The 26,347-nt window shown below is 46.0% G+C and overlaps 1 protein-coding gene across 1 annotated transcript in view; it reads left to right on the top strand.

The window, feature by feature from the left end:
* Window positions 1-772: 772 nt before the first annotated feature.
* The window catches only part of FAM107B (family with sequence similarity 107 member B), a 42,438-nt gene continuing 16,863 nt past the window's right edge, over window positions 773-26,347 (top strand). Inside the window, exon 1 of the mRNA XM_087722404.1 lies at window positions 773-906. The gene's annotated coding sequence lies outside the window, so the exon portion shown is untranslated. The remainder of the gene's footprint in view (window positions 907-26,347) is intronic.

Raw genomic sequence — 26,347 nt, 5'->3', positions numbered from 1 at the left:
ATCTTCAAAATGAAACTACCTTACATGCATCTCTCAAAGGGGTCTCCACCTCCCCTAGGAACATCAACATAGAGGAGACACATTAGTCAATCCATACAACATGATGCCTGGACCCCCATATATGCAGCCATGTTGCATTAAGAGGAGAGGTAAAAAAACCCTTTCCAGATGCTTGCAACGCACGAATCCAGCTGCATTGAATGACATTCGGGAGGGTGGGGGGAGAGAAGACAAAATTGGCTCTTCTCCAGCCCCCACTCATGTTTAAGGGCCATTAAGAATCCACGGGCGCATGGTCGCCCAAGAAACGGGCAGGGGGCTTCCTCGGGAGTAGGAGAGGCTCCGGCAAAGGCTGGGGAGGGGTCTCGGGGGGGGGAAGGTCGCTTCCCCCCCCCCATTTAAGTCTTTGTTCCCGCGCGTTGAGCCCAACGGGGACAGGCTCTCCCCCTCGCTCTGAGCCGCCGCGGGGGGCTTCCCACGCGTCCCCCGGGGGGCTCAGCTGGACGACCCCCCCCAGTTCATGAACTCCCCCCGGGAGCCCCTCTCCCTCCGAAACAAAGGCGCCCCCGGCTTAAGACACAAAAGCTCCGGAGCCGCCAAGCGGGGCATGATGAGTGGGGGGCTGCCCGCTGGTGGGTGGGGAGGGGGCGGGCGGGCGAGAAAGGGGGAGGTCCCGGTCCCGTGACTCAGCAGGCGGGCGGGGCTGATCCGCCCCGCAGCCCTTACAAGGCGCGTCTCGGCCGGCCAGGAGGAGGAAGGCTGCCTGGCGGCCGCCCGAGACCAGAAAAGCCCACCCACCCATCCAGCCCCTCGCCAGGGAGACCCCAGCCGGGCCGCGGCTGGCTTCGAGGAGGGGGGGAGCGCCGAGTTTCGCCCTGCCTGCCTTTCCCTTCCTTCTGCTTGCCGGTAGGGCTGGGGAGGGGGCTGGGGGGAGGGAGGGAGTGGGGAGGGGGCGGCCGGCCGGGGTCTTCCTCCCTCACTTTGCGCACAAAGGCGGAGAGGCGCGGCGCGCGAGGGACGCCAGGCTGGCCAGCCGTGGGGACGGCCAAGCCCGAGACTTGGGCTGGCTGGCTGGGCATATTGGGGGTCTCTGCCTTTACGACCCCCTCTCTCTTCTCCTTCCCCCCCTCCAGGCATGGGCCACGCAGGGCACCGGCTCTGGGGGGCGTCCAGGCGTCCGTGCCAGGGCAGCCGCTTTGTGGGCGCTCCGCGGGCTCTGGGCGCGGCGGGCGGGGGTTGGGGCGCCTCTCAGGGGAGAACCCCCCTATCTGTGGCCGGGGGAGACAAAGGCGAGGGGAGGGAGGGGGGTCCCGGGCGAGGCTGCTGCTGCTGCTGGCCCGCCTTTCCCAGCCTGGCACCTCGGCTTCTTCCATTCTCTCTTCCCAGCCCTACGGGGCGAAGTTCTCTGTCCTGCCCGCCTCCGGTGGCTGCGGCTCTCTCGCCAGGTTAGAGAGGCTTCGGGGCGCTCGGGTGTTCTAACCCCCCTCCCCACCCCCTCCCCAGGCTGCCCCCTTCTTCCCCCCACCCCTAAGAAAACTTTTAAGACCGTAGCTGCGCTTTTGCGCATTGGAAAGCGCCCAGAGCCCTCGGGGAGACCCAGAGGTGGGGAGCGGATTCCTTTGAGGGGTTGGGGGTGACGGGCTGCTCTTCCCCCCTCCCCCATGCAAAATTTTCCCACCCACCCCCCTTTTGTCCTTCAGTCGCCAGCATTTAGAATGGAAGAGTTGGAAGGGACCTTGGAGGTCTTCTAGTCCGACCCCCTGCTCAGGCAGGAACCCCTAGGCTATTTCAGAAAAATGGCTATCCAATCTCTTCTTAAAACCTCCAGTGATGGGGAAGGAAGGGAGGAAGGAAGGAAGGAAGGAAGGAAGGAAGGAAGGAAGGAAGGAAGGAAGGAAAGAAGGAAGGAAGGAAAGAAGGAAGGAAAGAAGGAAGGAAAGAAGGAAGGAAAGAAGGAAGGAAAGAAGGAAGGAAAGAAAGAAAAAGAATAGCAGAATAACAGAACTGGAAGGGACCTTGGAGGTCTTCTAGTCCAACCCCCTGCTCAGGCAGGAATCCCTACGCTATTTCAGACAAATGGTTATCCAGCCTCTTCTTAAAACCTCCAGTGATGGAGAAGGAAGGAAGGAAGGAAGGAAGGAAGGAAGGAAGGAAGGAAGGAAGGAAGGAAGGAAGGAAGGAAGGAAGGAAGGAAGGAAAAAGAATAGCAGAATAACAGAACTGGAAGGGACCTTGGAGGTCTTCTAGTCCAACCCCCTGCTCAGGCAGGAATCCCTACGCTATTTCAGACAAATGGTTATCCAGCCTCTTCTTAAAACCTCCAGTGATGGAGAAGGAAGGAAGGAAGGAAGGAAGGAAGGAAGGAAGGAAGGAAGGAAGGAAGGAAGGAAAGAAAAAGAATAGCAGAATAACAGAACTGGAAGGGACCTTGGAGGTCTTCTAGTCCAACCCCCAACCTCTTCTTCAAAACATCCATTTGTCCACCTGTGAGCTGGCTCTTCCCTTCCCCTGGCCAGATCTTTTCTGACTCTGGAATCTTAGGAGGTTTTCTGGCTTTTGGGGGTCCTCAACTGACTGTCTTGGGAATGGGGTGTTTTTTTGTGTGTGTTGTGTTTTTTGTTTTTTTTAAAAAGCGTCCATTGAAAACAGAGTCGGTGGCGGTGGTTCTGGGCTGTGTTCCCAAACTGCCACTCTTAAACTGTCTTCTGAAACTGAAGTGTGAGTTCCCGGCCCCTTTTCCCCCCTCTCCCCCCCTCCCTTAATCAAAGACATTTGAATTCAGTTTGGACTTTGGATGTGATGAGTTGTGGGTGTGTATAGATGGACTCCCCAGTGTGAAGGGATGAACGTGGCTACGTGTGTGCTGAGCATATGGACAGTCAATGCAGCAGGAGCCAAAAACGTGGAGTAACCTGGTCCCTTTTAACTCAGCCGCTTCCCGTCCTGTAGTAAGAGACTTGGATTCGTCTCTAGATCAGTGTTTCTCAACCTTGGCGACTTTAAGTCCTGCGGACTTCAACTCCCAGAATCCCCCAGCCAGCTATGCTGGCTGGGGGATTCTGGGAGTTGAAGTCCGCAGGACTTAAAGTCGCCAAGGTTGAGAAACACCAATCTAGATTGTGGGACGATTGCTGTGTTTTCATGGCTTCTACATGGGTCCCGTTGGTTCCTGTCGGCAGGAGATCCGCACCAGAAGATGATTCTGCCTTCAAAGGGTCAGATAATTCCCAATTTACAAACAGTTCGCTTAGTGACCGTCCAGAGTTACTGCGCCACTGAATTAAGTGACTCATGACAGTTTTTTTTCACTGCTTACGACCCTTGCAGTATCTCTATGGTCACGTGATTAAAATTCAGACACTCGGCAAAACTAACTCGCATTTATGACCGTTGCAGTGTCCCGGGGATCCCCTTTTGTAACCACCTGGCAGGCAAAGTCAATGGAGGGGAAGTTGGATTCACTTAACAACCAGGTTACATAATGACTGTGGTGATTCACTTAACCACAGTGGCCAGAAAAAAAAAAACATAAAATGGCCCAAAACTCACTTGAATGTCTCCCTTAGCAACATAAATGTTCGGCTAGGTTGCCTCCGTAAGTCGAGGCCTGTATTTTGTAATTGTTCGGAATCACCTGGATCCAGAACTTTCAGTCTGGCGTCTGGCTCATCCTTCTTCCAGCCGTTTCCTCGTCTCTGTTCGTCCTGCGTTGAGTCCTCCTCGTTTAACGGATCCCTGAACTTCGCATCACGGTTCCCTGGCTGTGGCTCATTGTTACCGCCATGAGTAGTGACAATCTAGCACTAATCTAGGTTTGTTTCCCCCCCCCCCCTGGGGAAACTGCATTTGGCGGTCTTGTGGTGCCTGACTGAATAGCAATAGCAATAGCAGTTAGACTTATATACCACTTCATAGGGCTTTCAGCCCTCTCTAAGCGGTTTACAGAGTCAGCATATTGGCCCCACAGTCTGGGTCCTCATTTCACCCAGATAGATAAATAGATGATAGATAGATAGATAGATAGATAGATAGATAGATAGATAGATAGATAGATAGATAGATATAGAGAGAGGGAGAGATAGATAGAGAGAGGGAGGGAGGGAGAGATAGATATAGATAGATAGAATAGATAGGATAGATAGATAGATAGATAGATAGATAGATAGATAGATAGATAGATAGATAGCAATAGCAGTTAGACTTATATACCGCTTCATAGGGCTTTCAGCCCTCTCTAAGCGGTTTACAGAGTCAGCATATATTGCCCCCAACAACAATCCGGGTCCTCATTTTACCCACCTCGGAAGGATGGAAGGCTGGGTCAACCTTGAGCCGGTAAGATTTGAACCGCCGAACTGCAGATAGCAGTCAGCTGAAGTGGCCTGCAGTGCTGCACCCTAACCACTGCGCCACCTCGGCTCTCGTGCCCTGAAGGGCCCTTGCGCTTTCCAACGTTGGCTGGGGTCAGAAAGCAGGGACAGGCCTAGCTTGCGTTTGGAAAGGAGGCCACCAGGAGATGCAGCTAGACCGTCAGTAAGCTACAGTTCAGCTACAGTTCCTCCCCTTATGGCTACATTTGGGACCAGGTATTCCATTGGCTGCTAAGCAAGGCGTTGGAAAAAGGAGTCGCGCCCGGTTTCATGACCCTTTTCCCCCACGGTTGTTAAGTGAATCACTGCAGCTGTTAAGCAAAATTTACTTCGGCGCAAACCAGCTGGGAAAGGTCGCAAAAAGTGGGGGGGTCACATGACACCCCCAGGATTCTGCAACTGTCCCATCTACAGGCCCAGTTTTCCAAGCAATCCAAATTTTGATTTTGTGACCGTGGAGATGCTACGACCGTGGGAATTTGCAAGGATGGGCTTGCGAGTTATTTTTTCCCCCCAGCGCTGTCGCAACTGTGGCCACTAAATGAATGTTGTTGTATGTTGAGGTCTAACCTGCAGTTACAGCAAACACCTTTGAGGAAGGAAAGAGGCTGTTTGCGTATCCCCCAATGTTAGGTTGCTCATGGCATGGAGTCGCATTTTGCCATTTCACCAGATTCCTCCTAGAAAAAATGGTTCTCTTTTCTGCTTCCAAACAAGCCCCCTTTCCTGGTTTTCATCCCTGCCCTTCTTCCCCCCTTTTTCCCTCTCCCCAGAGAAAAATACGCTTAAACTAGCCGAAAGTCAAAAATGACAGGCCTCCGATTGCCCCGACTCTTAAAGCAAGAGCTATAAATGACTCCTCCTCCTCCAGGACAACTTTTTATTAATAGTTACAATCGTTTTGTTCTGTGCCTGTTCAAGTTAAAAAAAAAAAAAGAGATGGAGGAGCAGATATTTTTAACCTCTGGAGTCGATCTGATGGAATTAATTTGGTGGCAAAGAGGCTGGGATCAAAGTTGGGGCCTTTTGATGCCATCCAGCCGCCACCCTCTGCTGGCCTTGATGGCAGAGGACCTGAACTGCAGATGGGGAGACCAGGAGGGTCAAACTCAGTTTCATTGAGGGCCACATCACGGCTGTGTTTGACCCGGGAGGGGACAGGTGGCGTGGATTGGGTGGGGCGTGCGTGGCCAGGCTGAAGTCACTGGTATCGGGGGCACCTGTGATGGCCACGTGGTAAAGGCAGGACTTCCCTCAGACCCCCCCTCCCTCTCGTTATAATCCCTTCCTTCCTTCCCTCCCTTCTTTTTCCTTCCCTCTTCATTCTCCTTTCTTCTTCCTCCCCCTCCTTCCTTCTTTTTTCCCTTCCCTCTTCATTCTCCTTTCTTCTTCCTCCCCCTCCTTCCTTCTTTTTTCCTTCCCTCTTCATTCTCCTTTCTTCTTCCTCCCCCTCCTTCCTTCTTTTTCCTTCCCTCATCTCTTCCCTTCTTTTTCTCTTTGTCTTTCCTTTTCTCCTTTCCTCTCCCTTCTTGCATGCTCAAATGCAAAAAGGGGAAACATTTCTCCTTGGGGTTTCTTTTCTTTTTAGTTTCTTTTGCTTGCCCTCTGCCAGAGAAAAACGGAGCCCCCCCCCCAAAGCTCCGTTTTTACCGCCAGCCGGTCCTTCACTGTTTCCAGGGCCGCCCCGTGGGCCAGATCTAAGCACCCCACAGGCCAGACCTGGCCCTCGTGCCATGGGTTTGACACCCAAGAGCTACGGGGAAGGAAAGTATTTGTATTAATACACAGAATACTCCCTCCTGTATTAAAGCCACACTTGGTTATCTAGGGAAGAATCAGGACTGCCAGGGTGGCTTGTCGGTTGCAAAGAATATTTTAGAACTTGCAAGCATGATTGCCTAGAGGAAGCAGATGTACAGGAAGTGAATTTATATTTATAGATATAGAGATATAGATATAGATATATGGTACACTGGGCAAGCAGAGAACCAGCCAGAGCTATAGGACGGTGATTGTGCCATGAGTTTGTTTGAATGTCCACTTCTACGATTTGCTGGCAAACTTTCTTTCGTAACAGCTTAAATGTGTTCGGCTAAATTGGGAACCCTGCCTTTCGACTGGAGTTCACTCTGGCCCGTTTCGTATCTTGGCAGCTTCAAGAACTGCTAACTTTGTTTGAAGAGCTGAACCTGCAGAAAAGGTACCGGTGCTTTCCCCCCAAAATATATATAGAGAGAAAGTTCTCAGCATCACCAAAACAGTCCACCCTGCACCTGTCAACAGATGGGATAGATAGGATAGAGCAGTGATTCCCAAACTTGGCAACTTTAAGACTTGTGGACTTCAACTCCCAGAATTCTCCAGCCAGCAGAGCTCTGCTGGCTGGAGAATTCTGGGAGTTGAAGTCCACAAGTCTTAAAGTTGCCAAGTTTGGGAACCACTGGGATAGAGGATAGGATAGAGAATAGGATAGAGGATAGGATAGGATAATAGAGGAATAGAATAAGATAGAATAGGATGGATGGATACATAGATAGATAGATGGATAGATAGATGAATAGATGAGAGTGAGAAATGATAGACAGACAGACAGATTTTATCTCAACCCCACCTGTTGACAGATGCAGGATGGACAGTTTTGGTGATACTGAGAACTCTACATTATAAGGAAATTTGGCCCGATAGCCTAACACCGTGTACATGAATTGGGTTTTTAATCTAATCCGGTTGCCCCAGCTTAGCATAGTTGTTTGACTTAAACATCGGCCAAGTTTTTATTTTTAGTGCCATGCAAATAAGGGATCCAATGTCTGTGAGAGGTGGCATTGTCTTACAGCACTGAATAGGGCACAGGCTTATATCCAGAGGATGCCCAAAGTGGAGGAAGCCACTTAAGGGTGCCATAAAAGAGGTTGGCTTTGCCAACTGGCTGGCTGAAACAGGCTTGAGATGCAAAAGAGGCTGAATGATGATTTACTACTTGGACGTGCAATTATTGATGAAAACTGAGAGCTTTATAAAAGGCATCCCAGTTTGGGCAACCATGGATTTCGAACCCAACATTCCTTTTCCGATTCCCCTCCTTTGATCTTCAAGGGGACCATAAATAATTTGATTTAAAAGCAGGAGCTGCTTTGAATGTCCTTGAAAAGCAGATGGCCCGGAAGGGCTTTTTAGCATGATCACAGTTGGAAAACGATCAGTGTTTTGGTATTAAGAGTTGTAGTATAAAATTCTGTACCGGTGGGGAAAAAATAGATATACCACGATCCCCTGTGAACTTGCAATTAAAACCCGCGGGTACTTTATAGGGAAATCAACAAACGTTTGAGTTTGAATTCAGTGGGAGCAGCTTTGGACCTGATGATGAATTGATCTACTGGGCCAGTGGCCTCCAACTTTTGAGAAGTCCTTCCGTGGACTGGAGGGGAGTGAGGTTTCACGTGCTGCCTGCATCCAACAGATGGGACTTCCCTTGTTTGTGTGTCCCAGTTTTTGGCATGCCGTGGACCAGGACATGTTGACCTGGGCAGATGGACCATGCTTCAAAGTTCAGGTCCAGATCTATTGAGCAGCAGAAGGTCTCCATGAATGGATAACTTGCGTGGAGCCTTGCATAAAGTTGTGTCCTCCAGATGTTCTGGAATTCCAGTTGGGGTGGTGGAAATAATTATCATGAGTAAGGAATTTTGGAATCTCGGTTGTGGTGAATTTGTGGTGCGGCCCCCTGGGAAGACTGTTCTGGAGGGCCCGCAGTAGAAAGTGGCTGAGGCCTTAAGTGAGACTCTTCATGGGGGGAAAAAATGGAGATAAACATATCACCCATCCATAAATGAGAACATGCTACATGTGTGTGTTGTTTTTTGTAATGTTCCCGTGGTTCGCCCATGAGCCCAATGTTGAGAAAAGACAGGACACAACCTTTCTCGGGATGGTATCATGTTTGATTCCTTGATCAAGGAGATGGTAACAACACCACCATCTCCTTGATATTGGTTATCCTGTAGGCATCTATAACGCAAGAGCAATATTCAAGTATGGTGGCATTATCCTTGTTGAAATAATGCAGATTAGGAGTGAGGTTATGAATTACTGTGGCACATACTTTGAAAATGCTTTAGAAGAAGGGCTTCAGCACCGGTGTGAGCCCAGCTTTAGTCGGCTGCTTTTAAAAGCAGTTGTGATTTTTTGTTCAGGATTCTGCCTGAGCCTTTTTTCAAGGCAGCTACCTTTTAACAGTTGCATATCAGTGGGCTCATTAAAGCAGACACAATCTTCACCGCAAAGGCTGTATATACACAAAAGCGGTTTCTCTCCGGATCAGGCCAGGGAGGAAAAAAGCCCGACTCACGCAATGGTGAACTTCAGTCCCAACGTATCCAAAAGGAGATTAATGACAGAAGCACGGAAGTGGGTGGAAGGAAGGGGGGAAAAATATTCAAGATTGCAACTTGGAGATGCTTCCTTGTATTTTTGTTATGTCTCCTCAGAGGTTTCTGCTGGACTTGGCATTTTCACTGAGATTTCCTGAAGGCATCCCTTCCCTAAACCCTCCTCGAAAGAAACCGTATCAGATCAAAAGCAGTTAAATTTCCTTAAATCCTTCTTGTAACAATGTAAACAAGAACAGAGCTGGTTGGTAACAGAAGTTTAAAAAGAAAAAGAAAAAAAGACTTTTCAGAAATAATCTGTGCCAGAAGTTGCAAATGTGATGCAAATGTTACTTAGTTCCTACAGGTCTTGAACTAAGAATCATTTATTTACAAATTAATGAAAAAAAAAGGGGATTTTTGTTTTGAAAGTTAACATTCCAGGATCCTGCTGACGACTTTTTTTCCCCATAAGTGCTTTGCATTTTCATTTTGAAAAATCAAATAATCTTGGAACAGAATTCTACCATATGGACCTGAAGTTCCCTGGAAGCTTTCAAGAAGAGACTGGACTGCCAAAAATGGTGCAGGGTCTGCTTGGCCGGGGGTTGGACTGGATGACCTCCAAGGTCCCTTCCATCTCTGTTCATCTGTAAACTCAAGTATTACAGTCCAGAAATAAGTTACTGTTGGCTTCTAATCTGGTTTATGGTATCAGCTGTATTTATTGCAACTTACAATTGCTCGTTTAGTGACGGTTGGGAGAAAAAGTCACTTATGACCATTGCAGCGATCACCTGATCAAAATTCAAATGCTTGGCAGCTTCCATGTGATTACAGTTGATTGCAATGTTCCTGGTCGTCTGATCACATGTGCAACTTTCCCCCAGGGGAAATCTGACAAGCAGAATCCATGGGGGGAAGCTGGATTGGCATAACGGCCGCGTGATTTACTTAACGCTGCAGTGATTCGCTTAACAACAGTGGGGCAAAACGGCCATAAACGTTGGGCGAGAGACTCGCCTCCTTGCTTAGCAGTGGAAATTCTGTTCCCGATGGTAGCTCGTGAGACAAGGACTACTTGCAATGTAGTTGTAAGTCAAGGAGTAAACAAGGAAAGTAGAGAATGAGATATACTTAGTAGATATTCCGGAAGTCATTCTTGAAAACTAGCGTTGACTGGCCCAGCTGAACGTGGTATAAACTGTATGGATGAATGCTTTTACGATGCCTTTTGCAAGTACTGTAGCGTTTTGCTTACAGTATTGTTTTTATCCTGAAAACAAGACCAGATAGAAGTCTTCGCTGTATATGTTGAACAATATCCATTGTGGCCCCAAGCTGGCACAGCACTTAAACATTTAGAGAAGGGCTTGGGATACTGATTAAAACAAGTTGTGAGTAGAATTAGGCATTCAGACAACGGTCGTCTTGCATATTAAAAATTGCATTAAAAAAAATCAACACTCAACATTTATATGGAGATTTTCAATCCTCCAGCTCATAGTTGTCCCAAAGATGCTTTACTGGGATTAGAACCTGTGCTGTGTTGCATCTTAACCACTAAGACACAGAGTTCGACTCCTTATCAGCCAAGCCAGGGTGAAAGGTATCTATTTAGAGTTACAACCCCTGGTATGCCCCAATTATGGGAGGAAGCAGACTGCTTCCTTTCTCTGTCTATCGGCTCGTCACAAGAGTCCATCACGACAGAAACCCAATATTTTTACTGTTGCCTTTGTTATATTTGTGTTGTATTTGTGCTGATAAATAAAGGGAGACTAGTATAGATCTATTTCAAGCTATTTAGCTCTCATCAGCTAGCCATACCCTTACTGGGATTCGAACCTGGGCTGTATTACATTTCAGGCAGTTATATTAGCCAGTAAGCCACAGGATCTCTTCCTTTATCATATATATAAACATGGTCCCTGGCGCACGTGTGTGTGTGTGTGAGAGAGAGAGAGAGAGACAGACAGACAGATAGAAAATAAATATGGTCCCTGGCATGTGTGTATGTGTGTTTGCATAGACAGACAGACCGACCAACCAACCAATAAAGGGGAATATTTGTAGGTTAGGGTTGAGCTGTGGGGTCCTTGGTGCTTTCTGAGTTTGATTCTTTTCTTCAGACGTTTCATGACCCAACTAGGGAACAGCATCAGTGGTAGAAGGGAGTGGGTTTTGCAGGAGGAGGATTGTGTGGGTCCTTGGTGCTGTCTCAGTTCGATGGTTTTCGTGCAGATATTTCATAACCCAAACTAATCTAGCATGGATGATATTGCCTAGTTTGGGTAATGAAACGTCTGCAAGAAACTCACCAAGCTTAGAGAGCACCAAGGATCCCATAGTCCTCTTCCTCCTCCTCCTCCTCCTCCTCCTCCTCCTCCTCCTCCTCCTCCTCCTCCTCCCCCTCCTCCTCCTCCTCCCTGCAAACTCTCTCCCTTTCAGCACTGAAGAAGTTACCTAGTTGGGTCATGAAATGTCTTCCAGAAAACCTCCAAGCTCAGAGAGCACAGAGGACCCCACAGTCCTCCTCCTCCGCCTTCTTCTCCTCCTCCTCTTCTTCTTCTTCCTCCTCCTCCTCCTCTCTGCAAATCCCTCTCCCTTCTAGCAGTGATTATGTTACCTAGTTGGGTCATGAAACATCTGCAAGAAAACCAGCAACTCAGAGAGCACCAAGGACCCCACAGTCCTCCTTCTCCTCCTCTACCTCCTCTTCTTCCTCTTTCTCCTCCTCCTCCTCTCTGCAAATCCCTCTCCCTTCTAGCACTGATGATGTTCCCTAGTTGGGTAATGAAATGTCTGCCAGAAAACCACCAAGCTCAGAGAGCAGCAAGGACCCCACAGTCCCCCTCCTCCTCCTCCTCCTCCTCCTCCTCCTCCTCCTCCTCCTCCTCCTCCTCCTCCTCCTCTTCCTCCTCCTCCCTTCTAGCACTGATAATGTTTCCTAGTTGGGCAATGAAACGTCTGCAAGAAAGAAGGCTCAGAGAGCACCAAGAGAGAAAGTTCCCTGTGTGAGATTAAATTAAACTTTAGCCTGATCTTCCTCAGAGCTGATAAGCTTGGCAGAGATATCCTGGCCGGTCTTTCGTGGGTCCCTTTCATCTCTTTTCTGATTCATTGATATTCCTGCCTTCCATCCCCCTCAATCGTTTTTGGCCCTGATAAGAGGAGGAGACGCCAAGGCAGTTTCTCAGCTCAAACTTACTCACCCGTTGCCTTGATTGTCTTTTGCTACGGGTAGCAGGGCCGCCTGGTCTGAGTAAGATTGGGATTTCACTTTGAGCAATAGCCGAGAGTGGTGGGGCTTCTCCGGGGGAGGGGAAAACACCCCTAATACTTGGGGGAATTTCTTTAAAAAGCCCCAAATGGTTAAATAGATTAAGAACAAAATCAATATATCTTAAAGTCCATGAAATTAGGAGCCTGGCCTCTTTCCCATCTTGCAGGAGGTAAGAGTATGTTCTGGCTCAGGTTTCCCTTTTTGGGGGGCTCCTCAAATGGGACATCAGCATCTGCCACAAAGTGGGTCTGCTTTTCCAATGGAAACCTCAACTCTTCGTCCTCTACTTGTGACTGGAGTCTGTTCCTTATGCTGATTAAGCAGGTCCTCCATCCGCCTGATTTTGGGGTGCCGAGTGCCCCAGATACGTTCACAGGACAGCAGGAGAGGGGTGCAACCATTAGGACCTGGGTCATAAGTACCTTTACATCTGTCCCAAATGGTCATAAGTCAAGGACTACCTGCGTTGAGCAGGCAGCTATGGCCTTGCATCTACCCCATAAGAGATTTGGACAACTCTTTGTGGGCCCCATCTCCAGGCCCAAATATTTCATCCTCTGAACTCAGGTAAGGAAAAGGTTCTCCCCGCACATATGTGCCAGTCGTTCCTGACTCTAGGGGGCGGTGCTCATCTCCGTTTCAAAGCCGAAGAGCCAGCGCTGTCCGAAGACGTCTCCGTGGTCATGTGGCCACATGACTCAACGCCCGAAGGCGCACGGGATGCTGTTCCCTTCCCACCAAAGGTGGTTCCTGTTTTTCTACTTGCATGTTTTACGTGCTTTCGAACTGCTAGGTTGGCAAAAGCTGGGACGAGTCATGGGAGCTCACTCCATTACGCGGCGCTAGGGATTCGAACCGCTGAACTGCCGACCTTTCTGATTGACAAGCTCAGTGTCTTGGCCACTGAGCCACTGTGTCCCTTTGAACTTACTTTTTCACTATTCTTTTTTTTAAATTCGGGAGCCTTCATCCGCTTCTGCCATCCACTCTTAATTGATGAGTTAATTTTTAGATTGTGTCAATTACAGAAATAGTACGTCCCAAGCGATCTCAAGCAGAGGAGAAAGTTTCCATAGTGATGCTCTGCGGTATTTTGAAGATACAGCGTAGTTGCTTTTCCGAGCTGTAGTAAGGGCCTTTTTATCCAAAATAATTTTCAAGATGCGCAGATCCTTGTCTTTTTTCCCCAAATCCACAGATCTTTGATTCTAGATCCCAGCCATGTTTGTACTAATATTGAGTCAATAGCAATAGCAGTTAGACTTATATACCGCTTCCTAGGGCTTTCAGCCCTCTCTAAGCAGTTTACAGAGTCAGCATATTGCCCCCACAGTCTGGGTCCTCATTTCACCCACCTCGGAAGGATGGAAGGCTGAGTCAACCTTGAGCCGGTGAGATTTGAACTGCTGAACTGCAATACCAATAGCAGTGAGACTTATATACGGCTTCATAGGGCTTTCAGCCCTCTCTAAGCGGTTTACAGAGTCAGCATATCGCCCCCAACAACAATCCGGGTCCTCATTTTACCCACCTCGGAAGGATGGAAGGCTGAGTCAACCTTGAGCCGGTGAGATTTGAACAGCCGAACTGCAGATAGCAGTCAGCTGAAGTGGCCTGCAGTGCTGCACTCTAACCACTGCAAGAAGTTCCAGGTGAAACGGTATATGTTTGCTTCATTCTTAATTATCTTTCTTAATTATCTCAGCAGAATGGTCCTCCTTGTTCATTTTTAAGAGCACGTGGCTTTCATTAAATGGCCCAGAGGCTCTTCCATTCTGCTGGAGGATATTCTCACAACAGATTAGCTTTGTCCTTAACCCCAACAGGTAGCCTCGAGAATCATGATCAGGTGTGCTGGCTTGAAGTCGCTCCCCTGTTAACTTTCCGCTATCAGATATATTGTTTAAACAAAAATGTTCCTTTGTGCCACGTCGTGGGGACATTCACCGAAATACACCCACATATATTTATTTTTAAGACTCTCTGTTCCATTTTCTTGCTGGAACTGCGAAACGGAGGTGAACCAGCAATCCAGAAAAGGAGACCATGCAACAGATGGGGACACGCTAGACTGAGCCCTGAGCTGGAAAAGCCTTCTAAAGAAGTATGATTTGTTGTTAAATATTTAGTACCATAAGGGACGCGTAACGGAGGGAGCTCCTGTGACTTGTCCCAGCTTCTGCCAATCTTGCAGTTCGAAAGCAGGTAAAAAATGCAAGTAGAGAAATAGGAACCACCTTTGGTGGGAAGAAAACAGCGCTCCGTGCGCCTTCGGTGTTTAGTCATGCCGGCCACATGACCACGGAGACATCTTCGGACAGCGCTGGCTCTTCAGCTTTGAAACGGAGATGAGCAGCACCCCCTAGAGTCGGGAACGAGTAGCACAGATGTGCGAGGGGAACCTTTACCTTATTTATTACCATACATCGGGTATCCAAAGTTGATCTAAGCTTGTGTTGCCTCAAGAACCCCGAAGATTTTGTGATTCCTTGACAGTGTCTTTCTCCAATATTGTAGTTTTCAGCTGCTCCGGCCAGCTAGAATTGTGGAGATATGTACAGTATATATTCTTTTTGGCAAACTGTTGCGTTGAGTTTGTTGTTTTTCTCAGTTCATTTCTCAGAAATCTTCTCCCCCCTAGAGAAGGAAGTGCCAGAAGTCAGCCAGAGAGGTAGATAAGTTGCCACACCTTTGAGAAATATGTACAGAGAAGCTTGATATTTCCTCACATTTCCCTATTGTAACGTAATTGCTCCGAGTAAGTTTTATTGAACTTGAATGAGTGGATTGGAAGGAGGGCGGAGTAAGGAGACCTCAAAGGAGGCCGGCCACATTTTTTTCCCCTTTCTTGGATTAGTGACAACTATGAAGGTGTGTGAAAAAATAGCAACGTTGCACAGAGAGTGGCTGGCATCCCACGTTCAAAAGCCGCCACGTCGATTTGTTTTAAAGGTATTTGGGAGAAGCAAGTTTCACCTCCCTGCGCATTGTGTTTCATTGACGGGGCGTGTTTATTTTTATAACAAGGCATGTGTTAACATAACCCAGTTCTGCGTTTTAATAGCAATAGTTAATAGCAATAGGTAGGCTTATATACCGCTTCATAGGTCTTTCAGCCCTCTCTAAGCGGTTTACAGAGTCAGCATATTGCCCCCAACAACAATCCGGGTCCTCATTTCACCCACCTCGGAAGGATGGAAGGCTGAGTCAACCTTGAGCCGGTGAGATTAGAACCGCCGAACTGCAGAACTAGCAGTCAGCTGAAGTAGCCTGCAGTGCTGCATTTAACCACTGTGCCACCTCGGCTCGAGTTTCTTACACAGGTAGTCCTCGAGTTACGCCAACAATTGAGCCCCAAATGTTCAGTTGCTAAACAAGACAGCTGTTTGGTGACATTTTTTTTTGGCCCCGTTTTACAACTGTTAAGTAAATCACCGCAGGCATTAAATTAGCCGCACGGTGGTTTGAATGACCCTGGCTTCCCCATTGGCTTCGCTTGTCAGAGGGTCACAAAACGTGACCACAAGACCCCGGGGATACGTCAACCGTCATAAATATGAGTCAGTTGCTAAGCATCTGAATGTAAATCACGTGGCCCTGGGGATGTGGCAAGGGTCTTAAGTGTGAAACACAGTCGTGTCCCTTTTTTCCCAGTGCCTTAGTGACTTCAAACGGTCACGAAAGGGAGTGTTGTAAGTCAAGGACTACCTCTGTAGTTTGGGAGGCCAGGGATTTGTGTGGCTGTTGCCTTTGACCGAAATGGCTTGTTGTGATGCTGGGCAATCTTCCATCCCCCATGGAAGAGGCTGCTGTGATGAGACTCAAATCCTGCTGTGATGAGACTCACTCCCAGCTCTTGCTCCTCCGGAGAGATGTGTCATCCTTTAGTGCTTCAGGACACATCACTCAGAACTCCTCCCCCTGGTTCAGCCATTTCCACGTTCACGCACAATAACGGCATTCCTGCCATGCTTCTTACTCTGCCCGTTCTGCAGCCTGCTTGGCGCAAATTGATATTTTCCCAACCATGATTTCTTTGCTAAGCATCTCCGATGCAAGCAGCAGTTTGCAGGATCGGAGGCAGAAGCTGTAACTTCAAGGCCACAAATACACCTATTTTTCAGGGGCTGCACGCCTTTAAAACCTAGCCTGTCACTAACAGAAGAACAGAGTTGGAAGGGGACCTTTGGAGGTCTTCTAGTCCAGCCCCCTGCAGAAACAGGAGGCCCTATGCCGGGGGGGGGGGACGGACTGCAGCCACAGACACTCAAAAGACCCGTTTGGATCCGTTTTCCACAAAAAAAGAAAACGCCACAGAAGGAGCCACAAAACCCTTTCGACACTTATCTAAAATGAAGATCACACTGCATACATTGTGGTCGTTTTTTTATACCTTTGTGCCGTGTATATAAAAAAAAACCTATAGGGTGTTGCATTTATGAAATCAATGAACCGCTACAGAGAAAACATTTATTTCTGCATGGAACAAAAACAATTTGAACTCCGGGGAAAAAATAATAATAAAAAGGACGCTGGGTTACTTTCAATTAAAATACTCGATGTGTATTTGAGTCTTCCTCGCATTTATGAAATAAAAAGGCGGACTTATATTATCCACCTGAAGCAAAACAAAAATGCCACCTGTGTAGGGCCGGGATGGCGGGCCTATGGCACAGGTGGCACACACAGCCTTATCCATGGGCATGTGAGCCCCGCTGTGCATTCCCATGTGCCTCCTGCTGGTCGGCTGGCTTTTGGGTCTCTGCCACACATGGGGGGGGGGCTTGTGTGCATGCACAGGGCGTACGCAGGGGTGCGCGGAGGGGTACGGCACGTGGAAGGGGTTGTCCACGCATTGTATTTTGGCACTCAGGGCCAAAAGGCTTAGCCATCCCTGCTTTAGGGCTGATACCATTCTGGACAAATGGCTGTCCCTGATCTCTTCTTCAAAACCTCCAGTGTTTAATTCCAGCATCTCTATAATGAGGTGGTTGTTGGTTTGTTCAATTTAGGGATGTCTCATCCCCAGACTTGGTACCCTCATCAGCTGGACTTGGGTTGAAGTGTCTTGTTTCAGTTTTCTTCTGCTTTTAGAGCTGTGTTTCTCAACCTTGGGGACTTTAAGTCCTGTGGACTTCAACTCCCAGAATTCCCCAGCCAGCTATGCTGGCTGGGGGATTCTAGGAGTTGAAGTCCACAGGACTTAAAGTCGCCAAGGTTGAGAAACACTGTTTTAGAGGTCTTGTGTCTCAGGTGGTCAGATAGCCAACTAGCCATGCCACCTGAGGGTCATCTGGAGGCGAGGTTCACCTTGGCTGGTTATGCAAACCGGTTGGTCACACTGTGTGAGGGTCACCTCACCGTTTCTGTGGATTTCTGTAGATGCTCCACCGTTCCTAAACTCCGCAAAAAGTTTGGAGCTTTCCCCTAAAACGAACCCCCCCACCCCCCCACTGCAAAAGGGCAGCTTCATGATTTCCTCTCCGCTTTTGAAAACGGCTTGCCACATTTTGACATCTTTTCCTGAAGTCCTGGCACATCCATGCCTTCTATTTAGAGACGTTTCTGTTCTGTGCTGAGTTGATAGATATGGAAATATTTCCCACTTATGGTCATAATTTTGGACGTTCTGGGGGATGTAATGATAGGGCACGGATTCCCTACCAAATATGTAATAGGCTTGAAATAGCTGCCTTGGGGGGAAGCTAAAGTAGAACTGCTTTTGCAAAGCTAAGTTTCAGATGCTGGATTCTCATCTGACCTGTCAAAGGTCCCATTTTCTGTGCAATTACATTTGATAAAGAGTTTTCTGGAATGAACGCACCTCATATGGTCTCAGAAATATCTTGAAGGCAACTTCAATACTGTTTGGTAGAGTGTCTGTGAGTTTGTAACTTTTTGAGCCTGGTCCTTGCAAAATAAAATAAAATAAAAGTAGATTTTATTTTTTTAATTTTTTTATATATATATTTTTATTAGTAAAAGAAAAATACAACAACCAATAGCTGGTAAAAGACAATACGACATCCACTGTTTTGCTTTACATTTGTCTGCATTTCAAGACATTCCCATAATATCAAAATCATTAAAGACATCAAAGGTTAGGTATCTTCTTCCCTCCCTCCCTCTCTCCTTCTCTTGTTTCTTCTTTCCCACTCCCCTTCCTTCCCTCCTTCCTTCTCTCCTTCCCTCCTTCCTTCCCTCCTTTCTTTTCCTTCCCTCCTTTCCTTCCCCTTCCCTTTCCTCTCTTCATCCCCCCTCCTTCTCTCATACCTTCCCTCCCTCTTTTCCTCCTTCCCTCCTTCCTTTCTCTTCTGTTAAGTTCCCTCCTTCCTTCCTTCCCTCCTTCCTATCTACTTTCCTTCTCTCCTTCCTTCCCTCCCTCTTTCCCTCCTTGCTTCCCTACCTTCTTCCCTCCCTCCTTCCTATCCCACTTTCTTCTCTTTCTTCTCTCCTTCCTTCTTTCCACCTCTCCCTTCCCTTCTCTCCTTTCTTTTCCTCCTTTTTAACCTTCCCTCCCTTCCTCTGCCTTTCCCTTTTCCCTGTTCCTCTCCTAAAATAAAAGTAGATTTTAACTGGAGAAGGGGATCCAAAAATGCTAAACTTGTAAAGGGAAATTCTGTTGTTGCATTTGTATTAGTTTGCTCTAGATACTATAATTCCCTGTTCAGCAGAAAGCCAAGAATATCTTTTTTTTTCCTAGTAGCCTTGCATGGGCTCAGGTCTATTTTTCAGGTTTATTCTTTCTCTGTTTTGAGTAAAGAATAAAGATTCACGAGTAAAACCCGCAGGTCTAAAGGTTGTTCCGGACTAGTCTTGTTTTGAAGAAATATGATTTTTTTTTTCAGAAGGGGCCACTTCCTGGCTCACAACCTTCAGCTCGGTGTGGGATGAAACCTCTAAATCACAATTTGGGTGGAACTGGCAAAAGTTCATTCTGATAATTTTCTTTCCTGGAACTCAGAATTGCGTTTTTTTTTAAAAAAAAAAAGGTTTAACTAATTCCGACCACATATATAGTTTGAAGGGACGCGGTGGTTCAGTGGCTAAGACGCTGAGCTTGTCGATCAGAAAGTTCGGCAGTTCAATGGTTCGAATCCCCAGTGCCGCGTAACGGAGGGAGCTCCCGTGACTTGTCCCAGCTTCTGCCAACCTAGCAGTTCGAAAGCAGGTAAAAAATGCAAGTAGAAAAATAGGAACCACCTTTGGTGGGAAGGGAACAGCGCTCCGTCTGCCTTCGGCATTGAGTCATGCTGGCCACATGACCACGGAGACGTCTTCGGACAGCGCTGGCTCTTCGGCTTTGAAACAGAGATGAGCACCGCCCCCTAGAGTCGGGAACGACTAGCACATATATGTGCAAGGGGAACCTTTACCTATAAAGTATGAAGGAAAAAGTCACGATGTGTGAGGTAGTAGGACACCAATGAAATAATAATAATAAACTCAATAATTACATGGAGTAATTGAGCAATAATGTCTTCTGTCCAACTGAGTTTAAACTACAACAGGGTTTTTTTGTAGCTGATTTTTGTAGCTTGGTGTGATATCCTCACACCAGGTTTGCTGATAATAATACTCAAACCATCTTAATAGGACCAGGATTAGGATGGGAATCTTCTTGGTTTTCTGCCCTTCCAAGCTCATGAAGATCGGCAGATCTGCTGTTTAAGGACCTGGGGGCATTCCTTACTCGATGAACGTGGTCCTTAATCTATTAATCAAATTCAACCCTGGATTAACTGTGGGGGATCTTAATGGGATCTGGGCCTTCCACATATTAAAACAGTGTCTCCAATTTCACCTTTAGAAATTAGGAAAGGCTGGCCGACTGCTGTGCCCTATCCAAAAAAACACACCTCCTTCTAACTAAGAAAGGTGGCTTGAACTGCTTCTGATGTCAGCTAAATGCAGGAAGGAAGGGAGGAAGGAATATATTCTGCAGCCTTCACCGACACTGTTCCTCGTTCAAGTACATTCCTCTACACACCGTTGCACTGATCAAAATTCTCCTATCCTTTCAGATTTGCTCCGATTTGCTTTTTCCCTTCCTGGGAGAAACAACACGCCTTCTTAATTCTTCTGACATTCACTCTCTCCTTTTCTTATTCAGCTGTTGGCACGCTATGGGTTAAATAACTCAGTTTAATAACTCCAACCGGATGTAGGTGTGAACCCCTTCTAAAGTCTCTCTCGCACAACTATGAAGTCGCAAAGCCTCGTAGCTTCGTAACAATTAAGCAGGCAGCTGAAAGTGGCGTTTCTGGAATGTGTGTGACCCTCCTTTCGGCGGTTTGTGTGGTTGGCAGAGAAATCGTGGTTCATACTAGCGTCTTAGCTGCAATTGGCTTTGTTTTTTAGTTTTAATTGTAATGTAACGTGTGCGAGCAGCCTCTTGAAACTTGATGTAAACCATTTGAAACTTGATTGTAAAACGTTTTATTTTTGTAACCCGAGTTGTCAAAGTTTGGAAGGTACTTATGGTCCCTGTTCTGTGTTAGTTTTCTCATTAGATTTTGAATTTTTTGTTTGATGAATGGAATGAATGAATGAATGAATGGCTCTGGGGTAGAGGAACATGGTTAGTGGCATCGTTGCCAGTCATGCTGTGGCCTGCTTCTTTACTTACTTTCGTCTACTTAACAAAGCCAAATGTGGGTGATTCATTGGCATGAGAAATGTTAGCTGGCTTGGTGATTCTTTTGTGAGTTTTCTTTCTTCCCCGACTGGTTTTCTGGGTAACGGCGCATCCATAAATGCTGACCGCATATTTTCCTCTATGTATCATTGGGGAGATTGTCTGCCTCACTCGCCAGACCAACCTGGGCACTGCAAATATTGTACATCATATCAAAGCACGAGAAATCCGTAGAGAGAGAGATTGTCTGGCTCTGCATTGGAGCCTGCCTTGAAGTAATGCTCGTGCATAATTCAGGTTTCTTTGACCAGGTACCTGGCTCAACAGCAGTAGCTCTGTCAGAGTTTGTTGCACAAATTCAAATCCAGAAAGCGCACACAGATAACTGGTTCAGCTGGATTCACTAACTTTTTTATAGACCTAATAATAGATGAATCAATGGACAATGCCAACAGGTGGTTCTTCCAAGTAAATCAACCAAGAATCCGTCGATTTTCAGCCTTTCTCATTTCTTCTTCTTCTCCTTCTCCTTCTCCTTCCTCTTCCTCTTCCTCTTCCTCTTCCTCTTCCTCCTCCTCCTCCTCCTCCTCCCCCTCCTCCTCTTCTTCTTCTTCTTCTTCTTCTCCTCCTCCTCCTCCTCCTCCTCCTCCTCCTCCTCCTTTTCCTTCTTCTCTGCCACCATTATTTCTATTTCTTCCTCCTCCTCCCCCTCCTCTCCTCCTCCTCCTCCTCCTCCTCCTCCTCCTCCTCCTCCTCCTCCTCCTCCTCCTCCTCCTCCTCCTCCTCCTCCTCCTCTTCTTCTTCTTCTTCTTCTTCTTCTTCTTCTTCTTCTTCTGTGTTTCTCCCTTCATTCTTGTGCTTTGAATATTCTTGCTCTTGAAGATGCCCGGAATATGTCACTCAACTCAACCACAGTTACACACTGATCAAGTCATTTCCTGACCATAAATTTTTGCGGACTGGTTTTCATTATTTTGCACACTTGGCCAATGGATTCGAAATGGTTTCAAGGCTCTTGATTTCTCTTCAAGTGTTGGTTCCCCTCTTCACCGCCTTCATCTGCATGCCAGAAGAACATCCGTGGTTCAAAATGAGTTGAGGCAGACTTTTCTTCCCAAGATGAAGCTCGGGAAACTTCCTCTAGTGCCAATCAAACAGACAGGACAAAGAAGGCAAAGAACTCACTGTAGACCTCAAAAGAACTCCAGTCTCTGAGAACAAGCCTCACCTTCAGTTTCCAGGTCTGGTTTCCAAAAACCACTTGCTCTTATCTCAACCACACAACTTCCTGGAAAATACAGCAAATGGGTATAACAGAGGTGTGGCAAAGAACACTTGTCTAGAAAAACAAAGGGTACAAATTTTCTAAAAACAACACAGATAGCTGAAGCTTTCAGCAAGGCATTCTGGGAAAACTTGGCTAGAACTTAAGACAAACTTGGTTAGCACTTAACATCCATCTAGCTATCTAGCTATCTAATCTCTATATCTATCTATCTATCTATCTATCTATCTATCTATCTATCTATCTATCTATCTATCTATCTATCTATCTATCTATCTACCTACCTACCTACCTACCTACCTACCTACCTACCTACCTACCTATCTATCTAATCTCTATATCTATCTATCTATCTATCTATCTATCTATCTATCTATCTATCTATCTATCTATCTATCTATCTATCTATCTAATCTCTATATCTATCTATCTATATCTATCTATCTATCTATCTATCTATCTATCTATCTATCTATCTATCTAATCTCTATATCTATCTATCTATCTATCTATCTATCTATCTATCTAATCTCTATATCTATCTATCTATATCTATCTATCTATCTATCTATCTATCTATCTATCTATCTATCTATCTATCTATCTACCTACCTACCTACCTACCTACCTACCTACCTATCTATCTAATCTCTATATCTATCTATCTATCTATCTATCTATCTATCTATCTATCTATCTATCTATCTATCTATCTATCTAATCTCTATATCTATCTATCTATCTATCTATCTATCTATCTATCTATCTATCTAATCTCTATATCTATCTATCTATCTATCTATCTATCTATCTAATCTCTATATCTATCTATCTATCTATCTATCTATCTATCTATCTATCTATCTATCTATCTATCTATCTATCTATCTAATCTCTATATCTATCTATCTATCTATCTATCTATCTAGCTATCTATCTAGCTATCTATCTAGCTATCTAGCTATCTAGCTATCTAGCTATCTAGCTATCTAGCTATCTAGCTATCTAGCTATCTAGCTATCTAGCTATCTAATCTCTATATCTATCTATCTATCTATCTATCTATCTATCTATCTATCTATCTATCTATCTATCTATCTATCTATCTATCTAATCTCTATATCTATCTATCTATCTATCTATCTATCTAACTAACTATCTAACTATCTAACTATAACTATCTATCTATCTAATCTCTATATCTATCTCTATATCTATCTATCTATCTATCTATCTATCTATCTATCTATCTATCTATTTATCTATCTATCTACCTACCTATCATCCATCCATCTGTCTGTCTGTCTATGGTATCTATCATCCATCCATCCATTCATCCATCTCTCCATCCATCCATCTATGATATCATTCATCCTTCATCCATCCCAGACGTTTTACTCAGTTGCCTTATTGATTGATTGACCAAGTGAAGATGAAGATAGAGTTATCACTTCTTTAAAGAAACTGCAGATAATAGGGACTAAGATTAGGTGATTTGCTTATAAGTACCAGTACAGTGAATAAGGACTATGCTATATCAATATCTTTTGTTATGTGAAGGGCGTTAAAGATTCAAAGCATGGAACCGGATTTTAAAAATGTTTTAACACTTTTATCATTTCAGAGTTAACTGATGTTTGGGTATATTTGTTTTCATCCCAGCCTTATCTCTTCAGTCCACATTCCAGGTTCAAGTTACACGTTGCTAGATTCTGTAAAAGTTGGTAATATCACTCTGTGCTGTACCTCATCACAAGGGACGTAAATTAAGAGGTCTGAAAACTTTGGCTATTCATCCCTAACTTTTTAAAAAAAAAACCATTAAGTTTTGTTTTGCAGGGGAAAAACAATCCTGGTGCATGAAATATAATACTTTTAGAATAGTTTTGTACTCCTACATAAAGATAACAAACCACTGGTGAAAGTAATCCACTAAATAAAAAGGATAAAAAAAATTTTTTCACGAGTTTACCTCTTATCTTAACGGACACTGCATAAATTCTTTAATGATAGTTCTTGCAATAGTCCCTACAGTGTAGCTGTTGGTTTTTAACAGTATAATAGAGTTGGAAGAGACCTTGGAGGCCTTCTAGTCCAACCCCCTGCTCAAGCATGAAATCCTATACCATTCCATACAAGTTACTGTTTAGTCTCTTCTTGAAAACCTCCCATGATGGAGCCCCCACAACTTCTGGAGGCAAGGAGTTCCACTGGTTAATTGTTCTCCCTCTCAGGAAGTTTCTCCTTAATTCCAGCTTGCTTCTCTCCTTGATCTGTTTCCTTCCATTGCGTCTCTTCCTACCATCATTTGGAGAATAGGTTGACAAAAAAAACACCCCCCCTTCTTTGAGGTAGCCCCTCCAATATTGCAAGACCGGTAGCTACACTTGGATTATGCCTCCCGTACTTCTAATTGGGCCATTATATTTGTTCACCTCGACATCTCCAGATTTTAAAGAATATTAGAAGGGGAATGAATACACTGCTAGAAATATAACGTAACAGCATGAAGTTGAATTCCTTTAATTTATAGCAGACTATTTATACCTTCCAAGTACCAGCTGGGAAGATGCTCATGGAAAAATATTCAGGGTTTTTCTGGAAAGTTAATCTGTAAACAGATTGAGGGGTCAGGGTTTTAGCAGGGTTTAATCGGAGGTTCTCCCTCCACCCCCCCTCCCTCGGTTTCTCATCGCCTGCTGGCATTTTTGTGCAACCCTGGGCATTTATGTAACTGCCATTGTAAGCTGCTTCTCCAAAAGCTCTGTTGACAGGGGCACAGAAGAGTGGCAAGCGTGCGGGAGGAGGCCGGCATAGGCTGGCAGTGAGGATGTTGCCCGTCAAATAAAAGACAGGCTGAAAAGGAGAAATATTAGCTGCTTTATGCACTAGGAGGCCCCCTGCCTCCCATTGTACTGGGCTTCGCCTAGAGGCCACGGTGGAACAAGTGAGCGATGAAGAGGCCACACGATGCAGATGGAAGGGCTCCTTGTTTTCTCATCGTGCTTTGGACTGTATTGTGGTGATACGGAAGACCTTCTGAGGTCTCCTTTGGTATGAATCAAGAACTTGACATTTCTCCAGAATGTGCAGTCTTTGGCATGGACTGCCTGCCTGCCTCCGTCCGTCCGTCCATCCATCCATCCATCCATCCATCCATCTATCTAACTCCATCTCTATATCTCCAGTTCTCTCTCTCTCTCTCTCTCTCTCTCTCTCTCTCTCCCTCCCTCCCTCCCTCCCTCCCTCCCTCCCTCCCTCCCTCCCTCCCCCCATCTCTCATCTATTTTTTTATCTCCCTATCCCCTTTGTCTCTCAATCTCAATCTTCATCTTGGCCACACTTGGAATCCTGCATTCAGTTTTGGTCACCATGATATAGAAAAAATCTGGAGACTCTGGAAAGAGTGCAGAGAAGAGCAACAAAGAGGATTTAGGGGACTGGAGGCTGAAACATATGAAGAACAGTTGCAGGAACTGGGTATGTCTAGTTTAATGGAAAGAAGGACCAGGGGAGACAGGATAGCAGTGTTCCGATATCTCAGGGGCTGCCCCAAAGAAGAGGGAGTCAAACTATTCTCCAAGGCACCTGAGGGCAAGAGACGAAGCAACGGGTGGAAATTAATCAAGGAGAGAAGCAACTTAGACCTAAGGAGAAATTTCCTGACAGTGAGAACAGTTAACCAGTGGAACCACTTGCCTCCAGAAGTTGTGAATGCTCCAACACTGGAAGTTTTTAAGAAGATGTTGGATAGCCATTTGTCTGAAGTGGTGTAGGATTTCCTGCCTAAGCAGGGGGTTGGACTAGAAGACCTCCAAGGTCCCTTCCAACTCTGTTATTCTATTCTATTCCATTCCATTCCGTCTCTTATCTATCTATCTATCTATCTATCTATCTATCTATCTATCTATCTATCTATCTATCTATCTATCTATCTATCTATCTATCTATCTATCTATCTGCCTACCTACCTACCTACCTACCTACCTACCTACCTACCCACCCACCCACCCACCCACCCACCCATCACTTTGTGCACATCCATAAACATGCTCAATGCTATGAAACTGTTACGAGCGTCCGTCTGAAATGTGGCCAAAGCCAAGTGGACCTCTTGGTGCCCAACAGGTCCTCTCGGTGGCTATCGCCATGGGACCGAAGCCTCCTCACACATTTTTGGAATGTTGTGCAATGCCCCAAACGAGGAAGATGAAATATGGAAATCTTTGGGGGCGTTTTTCATAGATGGGTAGGGTAATAGCTCCAACTGTCGTGCGCCTCAGCCTGAAGAAAATGTCTCACTAAGACCAAAAACTCCAAAGCTTCTAAATTGGAAGAGGTTCCAAAGTCTTCTTGGCTTGATTTGGACCCGTGTGGGCATTAAGCAGGATTACGCTG

The sequence above is a fragment of the Thamnophis sirtalis genome, unplaced genomic scaffold (assembly GCF_051295495.1).
Source record: "Thamnophis sirtalis isolate CommonGarterSnake01/CBP01778 unplaced genomic scaffold, rThaSir2_p1.2 scaffold_9, whole genome shotgun sequence".
NCBI classification, from domain to species: domain Eukaryota; kingdom Metazoa; phylum Chordata; class Lepidosauria; order Squamata; family Natricidae; genus Thamnophis; species Thamnophis sirtalis.
Note: the sequence above shows the minus strand (reverse complement) of the source record. Positions and strands in the feature narration are given on the sequence as shown.